Source organism: Pteronotus mesoamericanus, unplaced genomic scaffold (genome assembly GCF_021234165.1).
Source record: "Pteronotus mesoamericanus isolate MK-2021 breed Mesoamerican mustached bat unplaced genomic scaffold, CSHL_Meso_final contig_100, whole genome shotgun sequence".
NCBI classification, from domain to species: Eukaryota; Metazoa; Chordata; class Mammalia; order Chiroptera; family Mormoopidae; genus Pteronotus; species Pteronotus mesoamericanus.
This window is the reverse complement of record NW_026554999.1, coordinates 4,423,040-4,448,529: the sequence shown is the minus strand read 5'-3', so window position 1 is coordinate 4,448,529 and position 25,490 is coordinate 4,423,040. Positions and strand designations below refer to the sequence as shown.

At 37.7% G+C, this 25,490-nt stretch overlaps 1 non-coding gene across 1 annotated transcript; it reads left to right on the top strand.

Moving 5' to 3' along the window:
• Positions 1-2,681: 2,681 nt before the first annotated feature.
• LOC129064334 (U6 spliceosomal RNA) lies at positions 2,682-2,784 on the top strand. The gene has a single exon (XR_008528440.1). It is a non-coding gene; the product is annotated as a U6 spliceosomal RNA (small nuclear RNA).
• Positions 2,785-25,490: the final 22,706 nt, after the last annotated feature.

Here is a 25,490-nt window from a genome sequence, read left to right as displayed (position 1 = left end):
GACTGTGCTCGCCAGTGAGATGCCATATCATTGGCCATTGCCAAAGGGTAATAGGTATTTCTCGAAACTACATCCACAAGAATGGGGGATGGGAATAGTGGTCACGGTGCAAAGCCTAGTCCCTTATTCAGTGAAACACACACCCATCAAATTCCCATTTCCTTAAGAGGTGGAAATGGTGTGATTCTTGATTTCATGGAGCCTTGGATTAAACACAAATTCAAAGGCCTCACAAACTGTGGTCATCTTCTCACGCACTTGAACTGAGGCTTCTACCAACAATCTACAGCAAATGTGGGAGGCCAGTTTGCATACTGCAGCTGGATGACAATTGCTTCTGTGCCATTTCCAAAGCCCTCCAGCCCTACACCTGCATAACTGTTTCTGTTTAGTAAACTCTTTTACAAGGCACACATCCTGTCTATTTCTTTGCTTTTAACCACACAGCAAAAGTCCTTCTCTGATTATCCTGAGTTGCTAGACCACAGGGCATCATACTGTTGCCTTCAGGCACTGGAATGTTTCTTTAATTGCAGATAGCATTCTAAAGAGGAAGAATTGTCTTCCTTTGACTTTCCTCTTCTTTCATACTATTCTTCCAGCTCCACTCCCAACTTTCCTCTTCTTTCATACTATTCTTCCAGCTCCACTCCCAACAGTACATTCCAACAGCGCAGATTACTGTTTTGAAAATACATACGGTATCACAGGAGAGTTTTACAAAACATTTAAGGAAGAGCTAACCCCTGTCCTTCTCAGACTATTCCAAAAAATCCAAGAGGAGGGAATCCCAGACTCTTTCTATGAGGCCTATATCACCCTAATTCCAAAACCAGATAAAGACCGTACAAAGAAAGAAAACTAACCTGAGAAGGACAGAGCTAACCCCTGTCCTTCTCAGACTATTCCAAAAAATCCAAGAGTCTGGAAATCCCAGACTCTTTCTATGAGGCCTACATCACCCTAATTCCAAAACCAGATAAAGACCGTACAAAGAAAGAAAACTACAGTCCAATTTCGCTGATGAACATAGATGCTAAAATCCTCAACAAAATGTTGGCAAACCACATCCAGCAATACATTAAAAAGATTATCAACCATGATCAAGTGGGATTTATCCCAGGGATGCAGGGATGGTTCAATATACACAAATCAATAAATGTAATACATCACATAAACAAAAGGAAAGACAAAAACCACATGATCATCTTGAAAAAGCATTCAATAAAGTACAGCACCCTTTTATGATCAAAACACTAAAAAAATGGGAATAAATGGGGCATTCCTCAACATAATAAAGACCATATATGAAAAACCTACAGCCAACATCATACTCAATGGGCAAAACCTAAAAACTTTCCCACTAAGATCGGGAACACAACAAGGATGTCTGCTTTCACCACTTCTTTTCAACATAGTATTGGAAGTCCTAGCCACAGCGGTCAGACAAGAAAAAAAGATAAAAGGCATCCAAATAGGAAAGGAGGAAGTAAAGCTATCATTGTTTGCAGATGACAGGATAGTGTACATAGAAAACCCTGTAGACTCCACCAAAAAACTCCTCAACCTAATAAGTGAATTTGGCAAAACAGCAGGATACAAAGTCAACATTCAGAAATCAAAGGCATTTTTGTACACTGGCAATGAAAGAGAAGAAGAAATCAAAAAAAAATACCATTCGATATAGCAACAAGAAATATAAAGTACCTATGAATAAATTTAACCAAGGAAGTAAAAGACCTGTACGCAGAAAACTATACAACATTGAAGAAAGAAATTAAGGAAGACACAAATAAATGGAAGCATATACCGTGCTCATGGATTGGAAGAATTCATATCATCAAAATGTCCATACTACCCAAAGCAATTTACAGATTCAATGCAATCCCTATTAAAATACCAATGATATATTTCACAGAAATAGAACAGACATTTCAAAAATTTATATGGACCCATAAACGACCCCGAATAACCTCAGCAATTTTGAGAAAGAAAAACAAAGTAGGAGAGATCACAATACCGGACATCAAACTATATTACAAATCTCACACACAGATAATACCTGACAATTTCTTGTCTAAATTCTAAGAAAAGAGCTGAAAGCAAATTAGCTAAAACTGTGAAAGAATTGAAAGGCAAAGATAGCAGCCAAAGGTAAACCATCTGTAGTTCTTTGAGCATTAGGAACCCAGAGAAAGGGGAAGGCGGATGCCACAAAACCAGTGCAGAACCTACTCACTCTCTCTAGAGGACCTGGTAGCTGCGATCCATATTCTAAAGTTATGACTATGTCATAAACCTACCTTTTACATGAATAAAACTTGTAAGCCAGTGATGCCAAGATGCAAGAAGTAGAGAATACACTTTCTACCTTATAGTTTCTACCTTGGAGCACCTCCTACATCTACTCATTCAGGTTGTTTCTCTCCCCAACCAAAATATCAACAGAGAGCAGGTTAACTCTGAAATCCCATAATATCCTCCATCATTTGGGTGTGTGGGCCTAAAGATAAAAGGTGAGTAGAACAGTAAAACTGGTTAATTAACTTTACTAGCCTTGTTGATAAAAGAGTAGGATAGTCAGGGAGCTACTATTAAGAGAAGGAGGCTTTGACATTCAAGTCTAACACAAATTTTAAAACAATTTTTAAAGATGTCAGGTAAAGAAGTATTTTACCAGTGCTTACTTCAGCAGTACATACTAAGATTGGAATGATACAGAGAAGATAAACATGGCCCCTGCACAAGGATGACAAGCAAATTCATGAAGTGTTCCATGTTTTTAATCTTTGCTCAATTGCTATTGATATTGCTAATGTGGTATGGGGGGATGGGTATTTTTGCTGGTATAGATTTGGTTTTCTGGGTAATATTGCTTTGTTAACCAGCACTTGTACACCAGCATACAAGATGTGGTGGGGGTTGTGACTCCCAGTCAGCCAGCCAGAGGGGAGAACTCATCAACAAATGAGTCACCAATAACCAAAGCCAAAATACAAGAAGACAACCCACATAAATTGAATAAAATGCAATCCTAGAGCATCCAGATCAGGAAATCAAAGAGACTATACCAATGAGTCTCACAGAACTCTGATCATAGAAGTCCACCTTACAAAGATAGGCAAGCAAAGCAGAGCTAACTTAGATGCAGAAACAAACAAAAAGAGTAATCTAAAATGGGGAGACAAAGAAAGAACCCCAATCAAAAGGAATGGCGAAATCTCCAGAAAAAGAACTAAATGAAATTGAGGCAAGCAATCTATCAGACATAGAATTGAAAATAATGGTTACGTGGATGCTGAAGTAACTCAGTGAGAACTACAAGAAACTTAATGGGAATTACAGCAGCATGATAAAGGACATAGAAAACTATGGATAAGAACCAGAAAGGAATGGAGAATACAATATCTGAAATGAAAAATAAACTAGAAGGAATCAAAATCAGGCTAGATGAAGCAGAGGACCGAATTAGGGATCGGGAACACAAGGTAGAAAGAAATACCCAGTCAGAGCAACAAAGTGGAAAAAGATCAAAAAGAATAAGGTTAGTTCAAGGGAGCTTCAGCACAACATGCAATGTAACAACATTCACATCATAGGAATATCAGAATGAGAAGGAAAGGAGCAAGGGATACAAAACCGGTTTGAAAAAACAATGACAGAAAACTTCCCTAACTTGGTTAGGGAAAAAGTCACACAAGTTCAGGAAACACAGAGGGTCCCAATCAAAGAGGCCTACTCAAAGACACATCATAATTAAAATGGCAAATTTTAAAGACAAAGAGAGAATCGTAAAGGTAACAAGGGAGAAAAAGCTAGTAACATACAAGGGCACTCCAATAAGGTTATTGGAGCAGCAACAGTGTGAGGACACAATAGCCCTGCCCCCAGGAGGTACTCAGCCCTGGCCCAGTAGTGCTAAAGCCTGTATGGTAAGTACAGAGTAGCACCCACAAATAGTAGATCCCTGGCTAAAGGGGATGCAGAGTGGCCTAGAGACACTTGAGGAGAGACTGGAGACAGAGACTTTGGGGAAAGAACAGAGAGAGTAGCCAGCAGGATCCCAGTGCTGACACCTCCTCCACATGGCAGCAGCCATCTGACTTAGGCAGACCACTCACCTGAGTGGTAACAATGTGAGAGGAACCAATAACTCTGTCCCCAAGAGGGACTCTGCCCTGCCGTGTAGTGTCTAAGCCAGCATGCTGAGTGCAGAGTGACTAGATTCATAACTAAAGGAGACAGCCACAGACCATAGATTTCTGGAAGTTTCAAACAGACTGCCTAAGGTTAGACAGGGTCAACATCTGATATCATCAGAGGCAGATCCAGAAAGAAATGCCAGCAGTCTCCTACCATAGACATTCACACCACAAAGTCAGGAAATCAAGATACATCAATTTAAGAAGCAGAAGCAATAAAGAAGAGTCTCACAAATAATGGGAAGACAAAGAAACACCCACTAGGCAAAAGGAAAGGAGGAATCTCCAGAAAGAGAACTAATTGAAATAGAGGCAAGTAAACTATCAGATATTAAGTTTCAAACAATGATTCTAAGGAAGCTCAGTGAGTTCAGTGAGCTTTGAGAGAATTACCAAAAACTACAGGGAAACTACAAGGAACTTACTGCAACCTATATCAGCATGAAAAAGGACATAGAAACTATCAATAAGAGACAAGAGGAAATGGATAATACAATTTCTGAATTGAAGAACACAGTAGAAGGAATCAAAAGCAGGCTAGATGAAGCAGAGGAACAAATCAGTGAGCTGGAGAATAAGGTAGAAAAAAGCTCCCAGAAAGAGCAAGAAAATGAAAAAAAAAAAGACAAAAAGAACGAAGAGGCTTTTCGGGAAATGCAGGACATCATGAAACATAATAATATCCATATAATAGGGATACCAGAAGGAGAAGGAGAAGAGGAGCAAGGAATAGAGAACCTGTTTGAAGAGTAATTATGGAAAACGTCCCTAGTTGGAGGAAAGAAAAAGTCCAGGAAGCACAAAGAGTCCCATTCAAGAGGAAACCAATGAGGCCCACTCCAAGACACATCATCCTTAAAATGGCAAATAGCAAAGACAAACACAGAATCCTAAAGGCACCAAGGGACAAACAGGTAGTGACGTACAAGGGAGCCCCCATACGGCTAGCAGCTGGCTTCTCAACAGAAACACTACAAGCCAGAAGGGAATGGCAAGAAACGTTCCAAGTCATGAAAAGCAAAGGCCTCCAGCCAAGACTGCTCTACCCAGCAAGGGTCTCAATTCAAATGGAAGGCAATATCCCGGACAAAAGGCAAAAAGAATACACCTCCACCAAGCCAGCATTGCAAAATATGCTAAAAGGACTACTTTAAGATGAAGAAAAATAATCTATGAATACCCCATTTCTTTCACAGTCACCAATACTTGATTTTACCAATATTTTTAATACATATTAACCTGATTGCAACAATGATGTTATTTTAATTGTTCCTTTATTTTTTGTTTAAACTAAACATGTTTTTGTATATTTCTTGCCTATTTCTATTATTTTTTAAAGCTTTAAATGACTTTTTGTATTCATTATCCATTTTTTGATTAAATACCTGTAAAATTTTTTCCCTAAAAAAAAGACACTATTAACCCTTTTTTTGTTGTGTTGCAAATACTTTCCCATTCTATTACTTGTCCTTTTAATTTTTATATTTATATTAATGTATAGTCTTAAATTTTTCATAAACTCATATTCTCAATATTTTACAGCTCTGGGTTCCAATATTTGACTTCAGGGTAAGAAAAATATTAGTTTGTATTTCCTCCTAAAACTCCTTAGTTTTTACATATTGATATTTAATTCACTCGAATATATTTTGTATAGTGTGTGAAGTAGGGCTCTATATTTGTTTTAGTTCTAGTAACAGTGGTCCATGTACCTCATTTTTTGAATAAGCTTTGTTTTCCCCATTGATTTGAAATATTAATTTAATCACATATTACATTTTCAGATATATAGGTTTGTCTCTAGAACGCTCATTTTATTTCATTTTTCTACTTGATTATTTCTGGGTTAGTATCATGTTGTTTTAATTGCTGAGACTTTAAAATGAATCTTGACATTTAATAAAATAAAATCAATCTGCATTCTAAAAAAAGAAAGAAGGAACTCATACTTTTTGTGACAACATGGATGGAACTGGAAAATATTATGCTAAGTGAAATAAGCCAGTCAGTGAAAGACAAATACCATATGATCTCACCTAAAGTAGAATCTATTCAACAAAATAAACTAATGAACAAAATAAACCACAGGCAAGGAAACATGGAGCAGACTGAAAGTGACCAGAGGGGATGGGGAAGGAAGACAATGGTAGAAAGAAGGAAAAAGGACTAAACAAAAACCATGTATTAATGACTCATGTACATGGACAACAGAGTGGGAATTGACTGTGGCGGGGGATGGGTGGAGGAGGGCAAATGGGGAAAGATTGAGACAAGTGTAATAAACTGATTGAAAAATTAAAGAAAAGTAAAAATATAATATCAAAAATTTTTTTCTAAGTGAAATAAAAAGCAATTCTAAGTATCTTTGTAAAGGGCTTCCTATTGAATTATAGAATTTTATCAATGGAAAGCATCTTAAGAATATTTTATCCAAGTTTCTTACTTTACAGATTTTTTAAATACAGGCTCAACATGTCTAAGATTATAATGGTAAAGCTTCTGCTTTCTGCATAAAAGATAATATGATTAGATTTCATTTTTAAAAAGCAGCAAGCCTCATAAATTTTAATTGTACTATTATTACATCTCACTGTATTTCTCTCTCATTAAAACCAAGGTTGCATCATTTTTTTCTCCTTAAATAATGGAATCGTACTGAAACTGAAAACTAATCCAAATTCTTACAAAAACATATGTGTGTGTGTCACATATTTCAGTTGTGTACCATGAAGTTTAAAGTTTGTGATGGAAAGAAGGGGGTTGACTTTAGGAAAATACTTATGGTAAAATCAGTAAGATCTGGTAACTGATTAGGTGGTAAAGATGAGAAATTGAGGTTTGAATATCCTAGACATTATTTTGAAGAGGGAACACTGTAATTATAAACTAGAGTTGAATTGATGGAGTGAATGTGGGATGGGGAAAATACCAGTGTTTTGAGAGTTGATGTGGAAGATGTTTTTCCCAGATATTTTCTACATAAAATTGGTTGGATATACCGACATGGTAAAAATTCTCTTAAGTCATCATAACAGACAAGAGTTGATGATATGTTCTTGATTACTTACATGAAGAGAACAAATGATATGACTGGTAAGTGATCTTACTTAAAATAAGATCAGGTCAAGCTTATCTTCACAGTGAATAGCACCTCCTTTTGATAGGAATCCACTTTGAACCAGATGAAATTAAAAATTATTTTCCAACCTAAAAAGGTGAATAATGAACCTAAGCATATAAATTATAAGTATCTTCTTTATAAACTATATATGCAAGATTTACAGCCATAACCTTAATAAATATAAAATTAAAAAGAGAAGTTTAACATATGTGAACTTGTTTATTAGGGTTCTCAAAACAAACCTCCCCAAAAATGGGGCTAAGGGTAATGGAAAAGCAACAGTGACATCTGCTGTCTGTTTTTATAGTTTCCTTAAAATTATCTTTTACACTTCATATCTTTTCCTCCAATTTTCTTCTATATTCATCATTCATCTCTATAAAACATGCTTTGATCACTAGGCATATTGTACCTACTCCATTAATTTGTTCCCAGAGAATAACCTGAAGCAAACTGTGTTTGAATATATGTTCTGGGTCACAGATCTTTAAATACACATTTTAAACCTCTGATCAGAGATTTCAGCAAAATTTAGAATGTATAATAACGGTCTCCATGAATAGTTGAGAATTTAATAGCCTTATTGCTGCTGTTCTTTAAGTTCTACCAGTAATGTTTTTCTAAAAATAAAAGAAAGTGACTTTACCTTTAATTTACCTGATATTGTATAAGCACAATGCAGTTACCATGATAAAACAGCATTTAGATTCTTCCACAGGAGGACAGTTTCAGAACTGGAAATCCTTAGATTGCTTTCACCATCAATACCAACCTTACAAACAGGAAGGGAAGGTAGCAGCTTACACTCCTTCCTTGATGTACAACATTCCAGCATCCTATCTCATGATGGCTGAAATACCAAAATAATAAAGTCACTTTCTTGGTTAATGAATTTGTCATGAAGTTCTTACATGTTCAACAACATTCATTTCATCCTAGAATAAGACATTGGATCACTAATGGTCAATAGCTCTCTGGAGGGAGGAACCTAATCAGATCTGTTTAGCAGCCAACTATTGAGCATTTTAGCTGGAGGAGAAAGGAGAATTATTTTGTTGTTGTAACACTGGTTCAAGAGGGCAGACATGTTATGGGGAGAACTGAGTAATCAGGGTGTGAGAACACCAAGTATTTGATCAAGAGTCAGAGGGAAGGGATATATCACAAAAAAAGAGAAGTAGGATAACACCACAGACAGACCTAAACTACTTTATAATTTTGCTCATAAAACAATCTTTATATGGATATTGAGTGAATAGTGGCAAAGAGCTGTGAAACAGTAAAAAGTAAAGAACCAAGAAGATTCTTTAATTCTTAAACCAGTGATGTAAGACAAAAAGATCAAAGGAAAGAATAAGTGGCTGGAGCACATTTGTCTTACTTGAACACCGGGGAGCTTGTTTTCTTATTTGGTATGAGGAAGGGGGTGAGACTCCGTCTAAGACATGACAAATGATATCCTTCCCCTGGGAGCACTCACCACAAAACCACATCTGTGGAAGCTGATCTCAAAGTTCCACATAAGCTAAAACAATGCATATATAAAGGTTATTGATTTGATAAAAGAAAATCTGTTTTTTAGATGACAATATAAAAATCCTTTACTGGCAAGAAATAGCTTTCTCTCTAGGGAAACGTGAAATTCAAAAGCTCGTTTGAGAGAAAGAGATCATTTGCTCTGTTTATTCTTGCCTGATCAGACACATTCTAAATTGATCATCAGTGAAGAACAGGATAAGCATTCAGGATCAATTGTGCCTACACTCTTAGTTCTAACATTTAAAGAAAATTTATACAGGTCTTTTATATTAAAAAAAAATCTTCTCAGGTATCCTATAAAAGCAGTATATTTCAAGAATCTAAGGTCATGATAAATGTCCCAAGCCAATGAAGTAGTATTTTTCAATGAAATCATTAATTCATTATTTAACCTCTAAAAACAGCATCATCAAGCAGATGGTCACTACAGAGGACACTGGACATACAAAAATTAACAAATGGACTGTGTAACAGAGTTTTTAGTAGATAAATAGGATATAAACATATAAAAAGAAAAAATATTCTTGCCTGTAATTTTCTGGTCCTGCATGACTGGTTTAAGAGTTATGAAATTTTCTTAGCTCTTTGCTTTTTTTATTGTTTCATTCTTTGTCACTGTTTACTCAATATCCATGTAAAAATTGTTTTATGGGCATTTGGGGTACAGGGTAGGAACAAAGTCAGTTTTCTAAAGGGAGATCAGGAAAGGCTCCATTCAGAAGGGGCATGGGATGCATCTTTGAAAATGAAAAGGCACTCAAAATATGGACATGGAGGGAAATGACATAAAAAAAGATAAGAGGAAAAACATATTAGGGAAATCCAAGTCAGCATGGCTGAGCATGGGACATTTGGAAGGGTGGGATGAGAGTTGAGGCAGTAAAGGAGGCAGGAATCAAATCCTGGAAGGGAATTGATATGGTTCAGTTAAGCTCAACATCAACTTTATACTTATTTTTTTCTTTTGTTTTAGAGATATAAGACTGAAGAAAATTTCTCAGTCACATTTACTTGTAAGGGTTGTGGATTTCCCCTCAATGATTTGGGAAAAGAAGACAATAATAGGTAACAAAAATAAATCATTCCAAAATATTTAACAGTAAAATAAATAAAAACATGAAAGTGAGGATAGTGCCTTAATAAGTAGTAAAGGTTTTATCATTTTACATGCCACCTTTGCATACTGTGTGCCTCAAAAGTGTTTATCAGTTAAGTTATAGCTGTAAGAGCATTTGGGAAAATAAACAATTCAGAAACACCAGTTGTCCTCATTAAACATTCTTTCTGGACACACAGCTGGAAACTTTCCATTCAGTCAGGAGGTGTTCATGGGTGAGACAGTCTTAGTCCTTTCCCTAGAGTGTGCATGCCAAGACTTAATGGGCCTGGACACACATCTGGTTAGGACGATGAAAGCCACCTAGATTGCAGGAAGCTTTTGGCTCCCTCAGGAAAACCTTATATATTCTTTTCTCACAACTGTACCTGTGACAGGCAGGTGCCCCTGAAATGAGAACTTAAGTAATTTTTGCAGGGAAAGCCTACACTGGGAGTCATAACAAAGAAAAGCAAAGAAGACAAGATACACATTGATCCAAGTCAGGGATGGCCGTGATTGGATTATCTCTTAGGTAATGTATGTCTTGCAAATTCTGTAATATAATACTACTTGGAATTTTAAAACTTGGAAGAATAAAGTAAGAGCACAGTAAATATTAATGAGATAGCAGTGAGCAAACATGGGTGCATAGCTAGATCCTTTAGTATTTGTTAGTATCTTTCATTTATATAGGTATACATATATGAGTCTTTATATTTATAATTTAATTAAAAGGAGAGAATCAAAGAAAAATATATTAGAAAAAACTTAATTGTACATCTAGTCTACATTACACTCTTGCTTAGACATAAAATATTTCTATTTGGTCACAAAACCCTCTCCTATACAAAAACATGAAAAACTTCATCCAGAAAGCCTCTCAACTTCTTTCATTTGCTATTCCTATTTTATTCTTTCATAAACAAAGCTATTTCTAACAAGCTCCCAGGTGATGCCAGTTCTGCTGCTCCATTGGAGTATCATGGTTTTCAAGCATAATGAGCATAACTCACCTGTCTTAGGAAGAGTTTCCTAATTTCTACACAGAAGAGACCTACCCAGGAGAAACATTAGTTTCTAGCCTATGACTCCCCTATGGAGCACTCATGTTGTTTCTCTGGTTTTGTGTCAAATATGCACCATGCATCTTAACTTTCTCATAAAATTCTATGCAATTCTGGGCAAAGTTAAATCTACATTCAATTCCAAGAGGCAGTGTTACTCAATGGCATAGATGAGGGATCTATAGTGAGATGGCTATAGGTCCAAACTACTCTCCAGCCTACCTTGTTGAGTGACCTCGAGAAAGTATTCTTAGATTACATAATATAACCCCTCTAGCATTATCTAGTGAGCACTCAACAAATGCCAGCTGTTAATATGATCACAATGTCATTGCTTCTACAATGCATCTGTGTGCTCACATCTCGATGGCAATATTTGACACTTGACACTTACAAGTGGACTTAGTCTAGTTGCATGTTTTGCTCTCACAACCACTACCTGTGCTGATCCTCTAAGTACATGAATCAATTTTTTTTCTTACAAATATCCAATGAAGACCAACACCTCAATCCTTACAGGTATATTTTAGCATAGGAGGTATTTATCGCTCTTTTGGGCTACCTATGATTATTAAACTCTTTAATAATCAGGACTTTTAGTTACAAACAACAGAGCTGAATTAAGCTACTGTTAGCAGAAAGTTATTTATATAAAAATATTTTCTAGGTGGAAGAATTCCTGATAGGGCCAAAAAACAAGACTTAGAGGCTCACACTCAGTGAATGAAAAACAACACAGTAAGAAAAAAAGGCATAGTTACACTGTGGGTCTATCCTAAGAAACTCCATTGACAACCCCATTGAAGTTAACAGACTTGGTTCTGAATACCAAAAGTCTCCCACAGCCACTTGGAAAAAGTTTGTCACCTATTCAACCATACTTGCAGAAGGCCCAGTCTCCCTGCGTGCAGTTACCATCTCACATGACTTGAATTTATATCCCAGTCTTGCACTGGTGTTCAAGTCTGACATTGATGCCTGAGAGTATAATGTCACTTTGCAAACAAAGGCTATTTAGAAAGGACTGGGATGGGTTGAGTAAGCCAAACTATAACATTTGCTACAACCTACTCCCTGCATTTTGGGGATTCCCTACCTAAAGAATATTAATAGGTGGGGAGAGTATAGGCAGCATGATAGCATTCCTTGGCTGGCAAACACAGCAGTGCTGGTTGTCCTAGTCCAAGGCCATTATTACTGCTGTCAGTGATACAAAGTACAGCATCCAGTCTCAGCAGCAGCAGCAGGAGCAGCAGCAGTGGTATCCTTATAGGATAGGAGCATTGCTCCTAGCTCTGTAGCCCTGGAGATTCTGTGCAATTAAACGTCCTAACAATTAATTCATTTTCTGTTTAAATCACATAGAGTTGCTTTAACTAAGAACAGTAATACATAAATTGATACCAGTTACAGCTGTCAGGAATGGTCCCTCAAAAAATAGAAGTGGATACCTTGGCTTGGATGAAAATAAAATAAATGAAAATCCAGCCAGTATTAACAAGTGGGAATCTGGAAGTTGAGGAATAAATAACCAAATTACCACCTTAAAATTCTCAAGGAAGGCAAGGCTAACAAGGACCACATAACCCACTGCCACAGAAGTATCTGGCAAGCATAAGGAATTTAAGAACCATGGGACATGGAAGTTGCTTCTAACAGTGCTAGGCTGCTTAAAGGAAAAGAATAACAAGCTGAAATCAGAAATTCCTGGCAAAAGGCATGAAGTGAAATCCCAAGTTTTTCCGATGGCTAAAAAAAATCTCATCACTTTTGAATGCAGAGCTAACTGAAAATCAAACTCAAACTTAATCTTACAGGTTTTTACATTATAATGTCAGTTGAATTCACAGCCCACTGACCTCACTTATGTGGAACTAAAATCATTCATCAGCCTAGAACAAAATTGAGATATGAAATGAGAGAAAATAGATGACTCTGGATGTCATAAGTACTCCCAACCTCACCAAATCCCATGACAGACACTTGCTGGCCAATGTAGTCTCACTCTTCTTGTTAGTTGAGGCAGAGGAATAAGTGACCTGTGGTAATGGAGGTAGCTATCACAAAAATCAAGTTCTTTTGGTAGCAGGGATAGGAAAGCTAATGGCAGCTTCCAGAGTCCATTGCTAGGGATGTCAACAGTGCAAGCTGTAATTCTTAGCAGCAGTGACAGAAACATCCCCACTGAGCTAGTTCTGCAGCATAATTTGGACTGCTGTTACCATCTGCAAAGTCCCAAGACTGGTTCTCTAGCCCAATGTCCTTTGGATAAGTTAATTTTCTTCTCAAGTCAACAAAATTTGGTTTCCATTGCTTACAACTAAAAACTATATGCTTAAAATGATGGCTTTTTATTTTACCCTTGACCCTGCCCTCCCCCTTCCAAAAAAAAAATGCAGTCAAGATGTAAAACATTTCAACTCTGTTTGACAGCTTTGAACAATAAGATCATAAGTGGTCTAAATTTTCCTTACAATAAGAAGTCATGCTTAGAGTGACAGGCTCCCTGCCTAGAAAATGTAATAAGAAATTCATGACTGTTTGCTAGTTACACAGAAAATTTATTCCCTTTCCCCTTTATCCATCCTTGTCTCTTTTATATGCAATATTATTATTCACAGCTTTCCAGTGAATAGTCAAAAAAAAAAAGGCAAAAGCAAACTGCTCCCTATGTAGCAGCAGTCATCTAATTTATCAAATCATAACCTAAAAATTCCAGCATGAGCAACTGCCTGGTTAATCTAATACCATGACAAACTAAATGCCTGATAAACAGTGACAATCAATTAGAATATATGGCAAAGAATCTCAAAATCTCCAATAATGGGTATTATTGGTGTAATGGTGAAAACCATAGATCAAGCCCAACCCATACACTGTTGAAAAGACTATTCGAGTCCTTGAAAATTGAACTATTAATAGATATGCTTGGAGTTTGTTTGTTTGTTTTTGAGTTATAAGGAAAGAGAAGTTGTTTTGCTACATGAGATGCATAGTAGGTCACTATCCTCGTGGTTCTCAATTGGAACCTTGATTCACCTTTCCAGATTTGTTCCACCCCACCATCGCCTGGGTCTTGGAGAACTCAGCCACTCCACCTGCCCACTATCTCCTCATCTCCTAGCACCACTGCCTGTATAACCCAGAAACTTCAGCATGGCCTTCAGAGATACCACAGCAGTAGCCAAACTACAGTGGTTCCTCCCACTACTTCTGGTTTCAGATAAAACTAGGCTGGCTTCTGCTTGTCATTTAAGTGTCAAATTATTCATTCTTTCTCTCTCACTACCATCCTCACTCTTTTATTTTCATCATAACACTTATCAATACTTGATATTCTTGTTCATATGAGTTCCATGACACCAGTAATTTTACCTGTCTTGGACAAGTCTGTATTTCAGTATCTAGAACAGTGCTCAGAACACAACAGGAGTGTTACTAATGTTTAATAATAAATAAAGGTGATGAGCAACCTCAGCAATTTCAATAGAGTTCTAACAAAGAAGTCTAATTAGAGAAGTTAGGGACTGAGCAAATGGGCACAGAGAACATAGTTCTTTAGAGAAGTGTAATTGTGGATTGGGAGTTGCTGTAAAGGTGAGGTGAATATACAGAGGCTTTTTAAAGATGAGCATATGAAAATATTTAAATGCTGAAGGGAGGGGGCAAACTCAGAATGCAGACACTTCTCTGCGGTTAGTCTCATCTCATCCATTCATTCACTCATTCTCCTGGGTTTAGAAATGCGAGTGAAACTCATAAAATGACTAGTATACACTCTTCAGGAAAAGTGCATGCTGTACAAAATAGTTTCAATAATGGACATATTTGTGTGACAGAGCCATTTATGAATGCAGTCAAGTGAATAAACTAGCTGAACTTTATGTCATTAGACCTCAATAGAATAGCAGTTTTCCAGACAAATTCAATCTTTTTGGACTCTCAAAGAATAATTTTATGTTGAAAGGGCCCTATGTTCAAGGGAAACACTTTTAATATTAAAACTTTGGACTGAGACTACAATGGCTAATGTGATGAATAAAACACATAGAAATAATTATTGGTTCCTCTTGTGAAATACCTACTTTAGAGGTAAAGGCAGCTAAATATAAAAGCCTTTCAATGTTGATCATTTTCAAATCTTTTATCAACTCCATACAATGTGGTAATTTTTTAAATGGTCGGTTTTTGCCCTTTCATTCGTCCAAGGGAAACTTCACTTACACAGATAAAATTTCTTTTTTTGAAAGTATATTTTATTGATTATGTAGGTGTTCCAATTTTCTTCCTTTGTCCCACTTTGCTTGGTGCCCCCCAATCTCCTCAATCCCCCCCCCTTAGTGCATTTCCATGGGTTATGCATGTAAATTCTTTGGCTTTTCCCTTTCCTATACTACTCTTAACACCCTCGTCTATTTTGTTCCTACCAATTGTTTTTTAAGTATATTTTATTGATTATGCTATTACAGTTGTCCCATTTTTTTCTCCCCTTTAATCCCCTCTGCCCTGCACCTCCCCTCTAACCAGCATTTTCCCCCGCCCCTTAGTGCACGTCCATGGGTCTTACATATAAGTTCTTTGGCTTCTCCATTTCCTATACTATTCTTAACCTCCCCCTGTCCATTGTGTGCCTACCATTCATGCTTCTTATTCCCTGTACCTTTTCCCCCATTCTCTCCCCTTCCCCTCCCCTCTGATCTCCATTTTTGTGATTATGTCCCTGTTCTAATTGTTTGCTTAATTTTGGGGGGGCGGGTGGTTAGGTTCAGTTGATAGCTGTGAGTTTGTTGTCATTTCACTTTTCATAGTTTTTGATCTAGATCTATTTCTTAGATAAGTCCCTTTAACATTTCATACAGTAAGGGTTTCGTGATGATGAACTCCTTTAACCTTATCTGAGAAGCACTTTATTTGCCCTTCCATTTTAAATGATAGTTTTGCTGGATAGAGTAATCTTGGATGTAGATCCTAGGCTTTCATGATTTTGAATACTTCTTTCCAGCCCATTCTTGTCTGTTGGTTTCTTTTGAAAAATCTATTACATTTCATGTTGTCCTGCAGTTTCCTTAACTCTTCTTCTTTATTTTTGAGTCCTTTTTCATTTTCCTTCTCTTTCTGGGAGCTTTTTTCTACCTTATTCTCCAGCTCACTGATTTGTTCCTTTGCTTCATCTAGCCTGCTTTTGATTCCTTCTACTGTGTTCTTCAATTCAGAAATTGTATTCTTCATTTCTTCTTGCCTCTTATTGATAGTTTCTATGTTCTTTTTCATGCTGATAGAGCTTGCAGTAAGTTCCTCATAATTTCCCTGTAGTTTTTAGTACTTCTCACTGAGCTCATTGAGCTTCCTTATAACCATTTTGAACTCAGTATGTGATAGTTGACTTGCCTTTATTTCATTTAGCACTCTTTCTGAGGATTCCTCCTTTCCTTTTGATTGGGGGTTGATTCTTTGTCTCCCTATTATTTGTGAGACTCTTCTTTTTAGTTCTGCTTTTTAAATTGATCTGTTTTGACTTCCTGATTTTGCAGTGTGAACTTCTGTGGTAGGAGACCTGTGATATTCAGTGGTGCAGTCTCCTTGATTTCCTGAACTTGATGCTCTTGGGATGCTTTTTATGCCATTTATGTTGACTCTTTGGAAGTAATTGGGTTTTGATTGTTGTTTGGTTGTTCTTTGGTGGGTCCTTCTCTCCAGACGGTTGACTGAGTGTCACTCTGCCCACCATGTCTTGTGTGTTGTTGTGCAGGTGCTGCCAGAACAAAACCAGAAAACCCAGGAAACAAACCTACATCTGCAAAAATAACTCTCCCCCACAATCCTACTATCAACAGCAAATGAACCAGTACTAATAAAGCTGTAAAGAGATTAAGACTATTATAAGAAAGGAAAGAAATAAACTATAGAATAAAATCTAGTGACTTAATATGCACAAACTTGATGAACAAGAAATGAATGTTAAAAAGCTGTGTAGTAAAGAAAATATCACAAATCATGAGGACCACAGTGGATTTTGTCTCAGTAGCCTCTAGTACTTACCTCCGTTTTTTCTTTCTGGATCTGCCTCTGGTGATGTCAGATGATCTTAGGCAGTCTGTTCAAAACTTCCAGGCATCTACTGTCTATGGTCATCTTCTTCAGCTGTTAATCTAGTCACTCTGCGCTCAGCAGTCAGGCTTAAGCACCACTGGGCCAGTGCAGAGACCCTCCTCGGGGGCGGGGGGCTATTGTTTCCTCTAAGACTGCTGCCACTCAAGTCTGCCTGAGCATGATGGCTGCTGCCATATGAGGGATGAGTCAGCACGGGGATCCCTGTGGCTACTTCCTCAGTTCTCTCCCCAAAACCTCCTTCCCCAGTCTCTCCTCAGGCATCTCTAGCCCACTCTGCACTCACTTTTGCTGCAGACCAGGGCAAGTGGCTGCAAATTAAAATTTATGTGTTGGCCCTTTAAATGGCTCTTTGTGTCTCCAGCCCTCTGTCTCTGCCAGAGAGCAACCCTGCTGCTTTTCACAGCTGGCTGTTATCTGTGTACTTTTTGGTCTCTGGTGTTGTAGGCTGGAGATCCCCACTTATGGTTTGAACCCCACTCTTCTCAGGGGAATCCAAGTGGCCACTTAAATATCCCTTGGTGGTGCTGCCTGTGGGTGCCCTGCCAGCCTTCTTGAGCCTCCACCACACTCCTTACCAGTCAGGTTGTGCTAAAGCTGATTCTTCTTTCTGTCTGAGGTTATAAGGCTCATCTCTCACTGCTGTTCAGTTGTTTGTTCTGGATGATTTCTCCACAATTTAACTGTAATTCCAGATTGACCCTGGGAGGAGGTCAGTGTGACTTCCATTCACTCCTCTGCCATCTCACCAAAGTTTCTAATTAAGATAAAATTTTCATACTGTAACATAGTTGCCTTAGGTGAGCTCTATAGGTGGTCATCCCAAAGGAGACAGTAGAAACAGGTGATAGAACAGTAAAAGTACTTTAGTTCTATACTTTAAATTTGATTTGATTCTTTTTATAAAAGTAATACAAATAAGAAAGCAGATCAAAAATACGCCCCTCAGTCCTGTCTGCCTAGAATTATTTTTTTAATACTTTATTTTTTAAAGAACAAATACCCTTGGTGTATCAGAAATAAGAGTGGAATCCCATAAGACAGAAGACAGATGAAGTTATCCAAACACAGAAAAGACAGAATCTGAAATAAGTCACAAAGGATGAGATTTCCTTCTTTTTTTACAACAGTAGTACTCTATCATGGAAATGTATCACAGCTTTTTTTTTTAATCCATTCATCTACTCATGGACACTTGGGCTGCATCCAGATCTTGGCTATTGTAAATAATGCTGCAATAAAAATAGTGATGTATATATTCTTTCAAATTAGTGTTTCAGGTTGCTTCAACTATATTCCCAGAAGTGGAATTGCTAGGTAATGCAGTTCTATTTTTAAGTTTTTGAGGTAACACCATACTGTGTTCCACAATAGTTGCACCATTCTGCATTCTCAACAATACATTAGGGTTCCCTTTTCTCCATATCCTCGCCAACACTTGTTTGTTGATTTATTAATGACAGACATTCTGACAGGTGTGCAGGTGTGATGTGATAGCTCATTGTAGTTTTAATTTGTCTGTCTCTTATGATTAGTGATGTTGAGCATTTTTTCATGTCTATTGGCAATTTGTATGTCCTCTTTGGAGAAGTGTCTACTCAGCTCCTTTGCCCATTTTTTAATTGGCTTCTTTTTTTTTTTTTTTTTGGTGTTGAGTTGTATAAGTTCTTTATAAATTTTGGATATTAACCACAATCATATGTATCATTGGAAAATAATGTTCTCCCATTCAATAGGTTGTCTTTTCATTTTGTTGATGGTTTCCTTTGCTGTGGATAAACTTCTTAGTTTGATGTACTTCCATTTGTTTATTTTTTCTTTTGTTTCCCTCGCCTGAGGGGATATAGCAGAAAAAATACTGCTAAGAGATATGTCTGAGATTGTACCACCTATGTTTTCTTTTAGGATTTTTATGGTTTCAAGTCTTACACTTAAGTCTTTAATCCACTTTAAGTTTATTCTTGTCTATTGTGTAAGAAAGTGGTCTAATTGAGAGAAAAAAATTACATACACAGACAACAGTATGGTGATTACCAGAGGAGAAGAGGGATGGGGATAAAAGGGAGATAAATGGTGATGGAAGGAGATTTGACTTTGGGTGGTTAACACCAAGCACCACATACAGATGGTGTATTATAAAATTGTACACCAGAAACCTATACAATTTTATTAACCTATCTCACCCCAATAAATTCAATAAAAAATGTTATAAAGTGAGGCATCATTCAATCAAGAACATCAGTATGCATTGGAATATTTATTTGGCTAAATTATTACTTTACTTTTATAAAATTAATATATCTTCTCACATAGTAGTTTTATCATGTAATAGGTGAAATGTAGAAAATTGAAAACTACCTTACAATATATTGGAATGATTCACTGTAACACTTGTGGTCAAACCCATGCCATGTTACAAGTGAGAAACATTTCCCCTTACGAAATGAATTCTTTTGCTGTACCGCTAAAAAAAAAAAAAAAAGAGAGGTTGTGTAAACTTTTCAAAAAGTAAAGGATACCTTTAGATCAAAATATCATGTGCATACCTTAAATATATGCAACTTTAGTCAATTATACCTCAATAAAGCCAAGGGTGGGAAGGATGGGGACTCAATATGTGAATGTCAAATAAATAAATAAATGTTAAGAAATGGCCAGGAAGAAACAATAAACAGCAATGAAGCAAATCATTAGCTAAATAAAATTTAATGTCAAATAATAATGATCTGGAACTATTATCTTGGATGATCTCAACATGGGAGGGAGAGCTGGGAAGAGCAAGTAGGATGAAATAAAAAGTACTGAGGTTTCTGCCTGGTTATGCAAGGATATATATACTGATTTATTTTAGATACTGATAGGATATGTTCAAATGTATGCCTTAAAAAGTAAAGGTTAAGGTTTAGAATCTAGAGAAATAGGATGTATAATTTCCTAATCACAGGAAAGTAAAAACAGAATACAAATATTTTTATTAAAATAAGAGCATAAAATTGGAATATAGAATGAATAAATAATTTGAAAGTATAAAAAATAAACATTACAAATTAATATGGCTAGAGTAATTCCAAACATATCAATGATGACAACGAATAGCAAATGAGGTAAATTTCTTCATTAAAAACAGAAACTGATATTGCATTGTGAAACCCAGCTATCCAGGACACATCTAAAAAATGAATCAGAATACAAATATGGAGATATTAAATGTTTTTTAAAAAGTAAGCACTATAGCAAACCACAAAAATTATAGTTAAAGGTCAAAATATGTAATTATGATGTTTCACATGATAAAGCATACAGTGCATACCTCTCTTGAAATTCTAAGCATAGACTTAAAATATATAACATAAAAATGCAAAAATAAATCTACAACCACAGTAGGAGACTATAATATTCTTTTCTCAGTTCACTACAAATCAAATACATAAATATAGGTATATCCATAGAAATTTTGAATATAACAACTAAATTTTGATCTAATTGACATGCACCAAAGGAATATAGTACGATCTGCTTACTAAGTCATGCTGATAAGAATTTTAACAATGATTTTAGAATTCAAATAATTCTTCTCCAGATTAATAACTCACATTAAGAGCTGTTTCAAATCAATCACTCAAATCACTATTAGCTAAGTATTATAAAACAACTCCAGAGTCAGGTCTTGGTGATAACACCTCCTGAAAGTTAATGAACACACCAGGAAAGAGGAAAGACTTGAGTTTGAAGGAATGCTATAAAGCAATGGCAGATGGAAAAGCTATTCTTTGACATGGAAAATTGGGAAACCAATGCATTTATAGTAGGAAGTATAGCACATATCCTGTATTTATTACGAAGTTTAAAAGGTATAACTATAAAATGGTGTGACCTTTTAAAGTCCTGGGCTCACTGAAAACTTTGACATTTGTAAGCACAGCATCTGTTACAAGCCATTTATTCTTCTTTCCTTTACTATCGAGCACATAAATAACCACATAATCTTGCTCAGTAAATTAGATTTAACCCAAAGTCGAGTGAGTTTAAAGTGATAGTGATTTATTTTGCAAAATAATTGCTAAAGGAAATAGTCTCATTTGACCAATAGAATCATTTTAAGAGAGAAAAATAATAAAAATAGTACTAGACATGTTGAAATTTCTAGTCTTTCTTGTTTGGCCACAATAATTTATCTTCCAAAATTGTCCTTTACACAGTTATGAGGGTGTTTGAGTCCTACCATAACATCTCTTAAGGGAAAAGAAGATATAATGGTGATTCTAAAAGATTTCACAGAATGTTATTGATTGATTCTACCAAATATTGTCCCAAAAGTACCTTGCATTTCTACATACCAACACTATGAATGTTAAAACACTTGAGTGAGGTAAGAGTAGAAAAGGCTTATATTAAATGAAGACTCCCCAGCACTGACAGGTGCTGACATAAACCTGTTTTTACAATAATGAATATACTGCATCTTTAATAATCATTTGTGAAAGTTTTAGAAAAAATATGCAATATAACATAAAGGTCACTATAACAAAAGAAATTACACTTTCAGTCAAGATGGAGGCATAGGTAAGCACAGTTCACCTGCTCAGATAACCACAGTGAAAATTAAAACTAGGAAGATGGCAGAAAAGTGAATGGGAGTCACGCTGACCTCCTCCCAAGACTAAACTGGAATTGCGACTAAATAGTGGAGAAATCACCTGGAAAACAATGTAACGATAGTGGGAGAGGAGCCTTGGAGCCACGGACAGTGGATTCGACTCACACATCCCAACGGGTGAAAAGTATGGTACAGACTCGAGAGGGTGGGCTGGGTGGCCACGGGCACTAGCACCAGAGGGACATTGAAATGGCCAGTTAGCTCCCCACCCCGAGAAGAATGGGGTCTGAATCATAAACAGGGACCCCTAAACTACAGGAGCTAAAACCAAGGAAATACAGACAAAACGCAACCCCAAAAAACTTAGGGGTGCTCTCTGCCAGAGACAGGTGGCTGGGGATGCAAAGAGACATTTAAAGGGCCAATGCAGAATTGCAGTGGCAGCCACCCTCCTTGATCTCTGGGTAGAGGCAGCAGCAGGGTGGGCTGGTGCCTGGGAAAAGACGGGTGAGGAAAACTTTCTAAAGAGAACTGACACAGCAACTGGTGGAGCCTCGGTGATAATGCACCTCCCACTCTGCAGCAACCATCTCGCTCAGGCATAAGGGAATAAATCAACCTGCCTTTTGTGCACTCTTCACACAGCTTGTGCACGAGTGAGCTGGGGGGCTAAGTGCAGACTGGCTGGGAGAGCTTTGAGGAGAGACTGGAGACGGAGGCTTTGGGGAAAGAACAGGAGAAGGAACCGGGGAGTCCCGACTCCTTCTCCTTGCTGTAGTCTCCACTGTGCGGGAAGAGGCCTCACCCGCAAAAAGCCAAAAGCCGAAAAGCACACATAGACACCCCTAAACACCCAGTGCAGGTGCGCACACTTGCGCCGAGTGACCAGCGAAGGTTGGCGAGCATGTGTGTGACCCACGCGGGCTGACGATCACTTGCACAGGCCGGCAAGGCCTCCCACAGATTGGCACAAATATGGCCTGTGAGGGAGTGCACAGAGCACAAGGGCAGGCATAAATTGACCCGCCCAGCCCACGATAGCGGAGCGGCTCGCAAAATTAGTAGATCCCGGCTGAAGGGGTCACAGAGCTGCCCAGGTCCCTGGAGGAGAGACCGCAGAAAGGATTAACCGCAGAGTACTGGAGCTGACTTCTTCCCATTTCCGAGGTCCCCATTTGGCGGGGACAAGCAACACAACCACAAAGCCAAAAGCGGGGAAAACACACAATAGAAGACCCTAAACTGACCAGTGCCGGGGAGATCGCCGGCCAGGGGGACAAGACAAGTACACAAGATCGCGAATAAGCCCCATGGCCTGGGGCAAGCACGTGAGAGCCCAGGGAGGCGGGGGATCATGCGGGGCGTGGAGCACAATCAAGGAGCTGGCATGAGAGTGCAGAGCGATCCCAAAACATAGTCCAGCACTGACAAAAGGGGTCACAGAGCTGCCCCAAGCAGGAGTCAGACACAGACATTAGACTCCTGAAAGGCTAAAACAAACAACCCAAGGTCATATAGGGTTAACAACTGACATCATCAGAGGGAGGCTCAGAAAGAAAAGTAAAGGGAAAAATAAATACATAAACAAATAATCCACAAAGTCAGGAAATCTAGACAGCCCAATTGAAGCAGAAGCAAAAATAAATAAATAAATAAGTAAATTACTTAACAGACTCTCACAAAAATGGGAAGAAAAAGAAGTTCCCCCCAAATGAGTGGAAAAGGGGACTCCCCACAGAGAGAGCTAAATGAAATAGAGGAAAGGGAACTATCGGATATTGAATTCAAAACAATGGTGCTAAGGAAGGCCCATGAGCTCAGCCAACTCAAAGAGAACTATGAGAAACTGCAGAGAAACTATCAGGATCTTACAACACACTATATCAACCTGGAAAAGGACATAGAAACTATCAAGAAGACACCATTTCTTGAATTGAAGAATACCATTTCTGAATTGAAGAACACAGTAGAAGGAATCCAAAGCAGGCTGGATGAAGCTGAGGATCGAATCAGTGACATGGAGGATAAGGTAGAAAAAAGCTCCCAGAAAGAAAAAGAAATGGAAAAACGACTCAAAAAGAATGAGAGGCATTTAGGGAAATGCAGGACAACCTGAAGTGAAATAATATCCGTATAATAGGGATACCAGAAGGAGAAGGAGAGGAGCAAGGGATAGAGAACCTCCTCGAAAAAGCAATGATGGAAAATTTCCCTAATTTGAAGAGAGAAAGGCTCTCGTGGATCCAGGAGGCACAGAGGACCCCACTCAAGAGGGACCCAAGGAGGTCCACTCCAAGACACATCATCATTAAAATGGCAAATGTCAAAGACAAAGAGAGAATCCTCAAGGCAGCAAGGGAGAAGGAGAAAGTAACATACAAGGGGGGCCCCGATACGCCTAGAAGCTGACTTCTCAACAGAAACACTACAGGCCAGAAGGGAATGGCAACAAATATTCCAAGTCATGAAAAGCAAGGGCCTACAGCCAAGGCTGCTCTACCCAGAAAGGCTCTCCATTAAAATAGAAGGGGAAATACGGAGTTTCCCAGACAAGAGAAGGCGAAAAGAATACATCTCTACCACACCAGCACTCCAAGATATGCTAAGGGGACTGGTTTAAGAAGATGAAGGAAAAGAATGAGAGAGAGACGAGCACAGGTACAAAGAGAAAAGAGGAGTAAGTTTCTATCAGTAATATCTCTCAACGTGAATGGACTAAATGTCCCAATCAAAAGACACAGGGTAGCTGAATGGATAAGAAAACATGACCCACACATATGCTGCCTACAAGAGACCCACTTCAGAGCAAGAGACCTACACAGATTGAAAGGAAAGGGATGGAAAAAAATATTCCAAGCAAATGGGCAAGAGAAAACGGCCAGGGTTGCCATACTTCTATCAGACAAAGTAGATTTCAAAACAAGGCCATAAGAGAGACCCAGAGGGGCACTTTATAATACTTAAAGGAAGAATCTATCAAGAAGACATCAACATTGTAAACTTATATGCTCCCAATATAGGAGCCCCCAAGTTTATAAGGAAATTGCTGGACGACTTCAAAAAAGATATACACCGCAACACACTGATGGTAGGGGATTTCAACACCCCACTGTCAAAAATGGACAGATCTTCCAAACAAAACATTAATAAACATATTGTGGCGCTGAATGACACACTGAATCAAAGAGACTTAACTCACATATATAGAACCTTACATCCCAAAGAAGAAAAATACACATTCTTTTCAAATGCTCAGGGCAGTTTTTCAAAGATAGCCCACATGATAGGACACAAAGCAAACCTCAGCAAATTCAGGAAAATTGAAATAATACCAAACTTTTTCTTGGACCACAAGGGCTTGAAACTGGAAATCAACCTCAAAGAGAAACTTCAAAAACTTGCAAACTCATGGAAACTGAACAGTAGACTATTAAACAATGAATGGGTCAATAATGACATAAGAGAAGAAATCAAAAAATTTCTGGAAACAAATGAAAATGAACAGACAACAGTCCAAAACCTATGGGACACAGCAAAGGCGGTCCTGAGAGGGAAGTTCATAGCAATACAGGCTTACCTAAAAAAGATAGGAACATTTCAAATAAAAGACCTAACACTACAACTTCAAGAGCTGGAGAAACAACAACAAATAAATCCCAGAGCAGTAGAAGGAAGGAAATAGTCAAGATTAGAGCAGAACTGAATGACATAGAGACAAAAAGAACAATTCAGAGGATCAACCAATCCAGAAGCTGGTTCT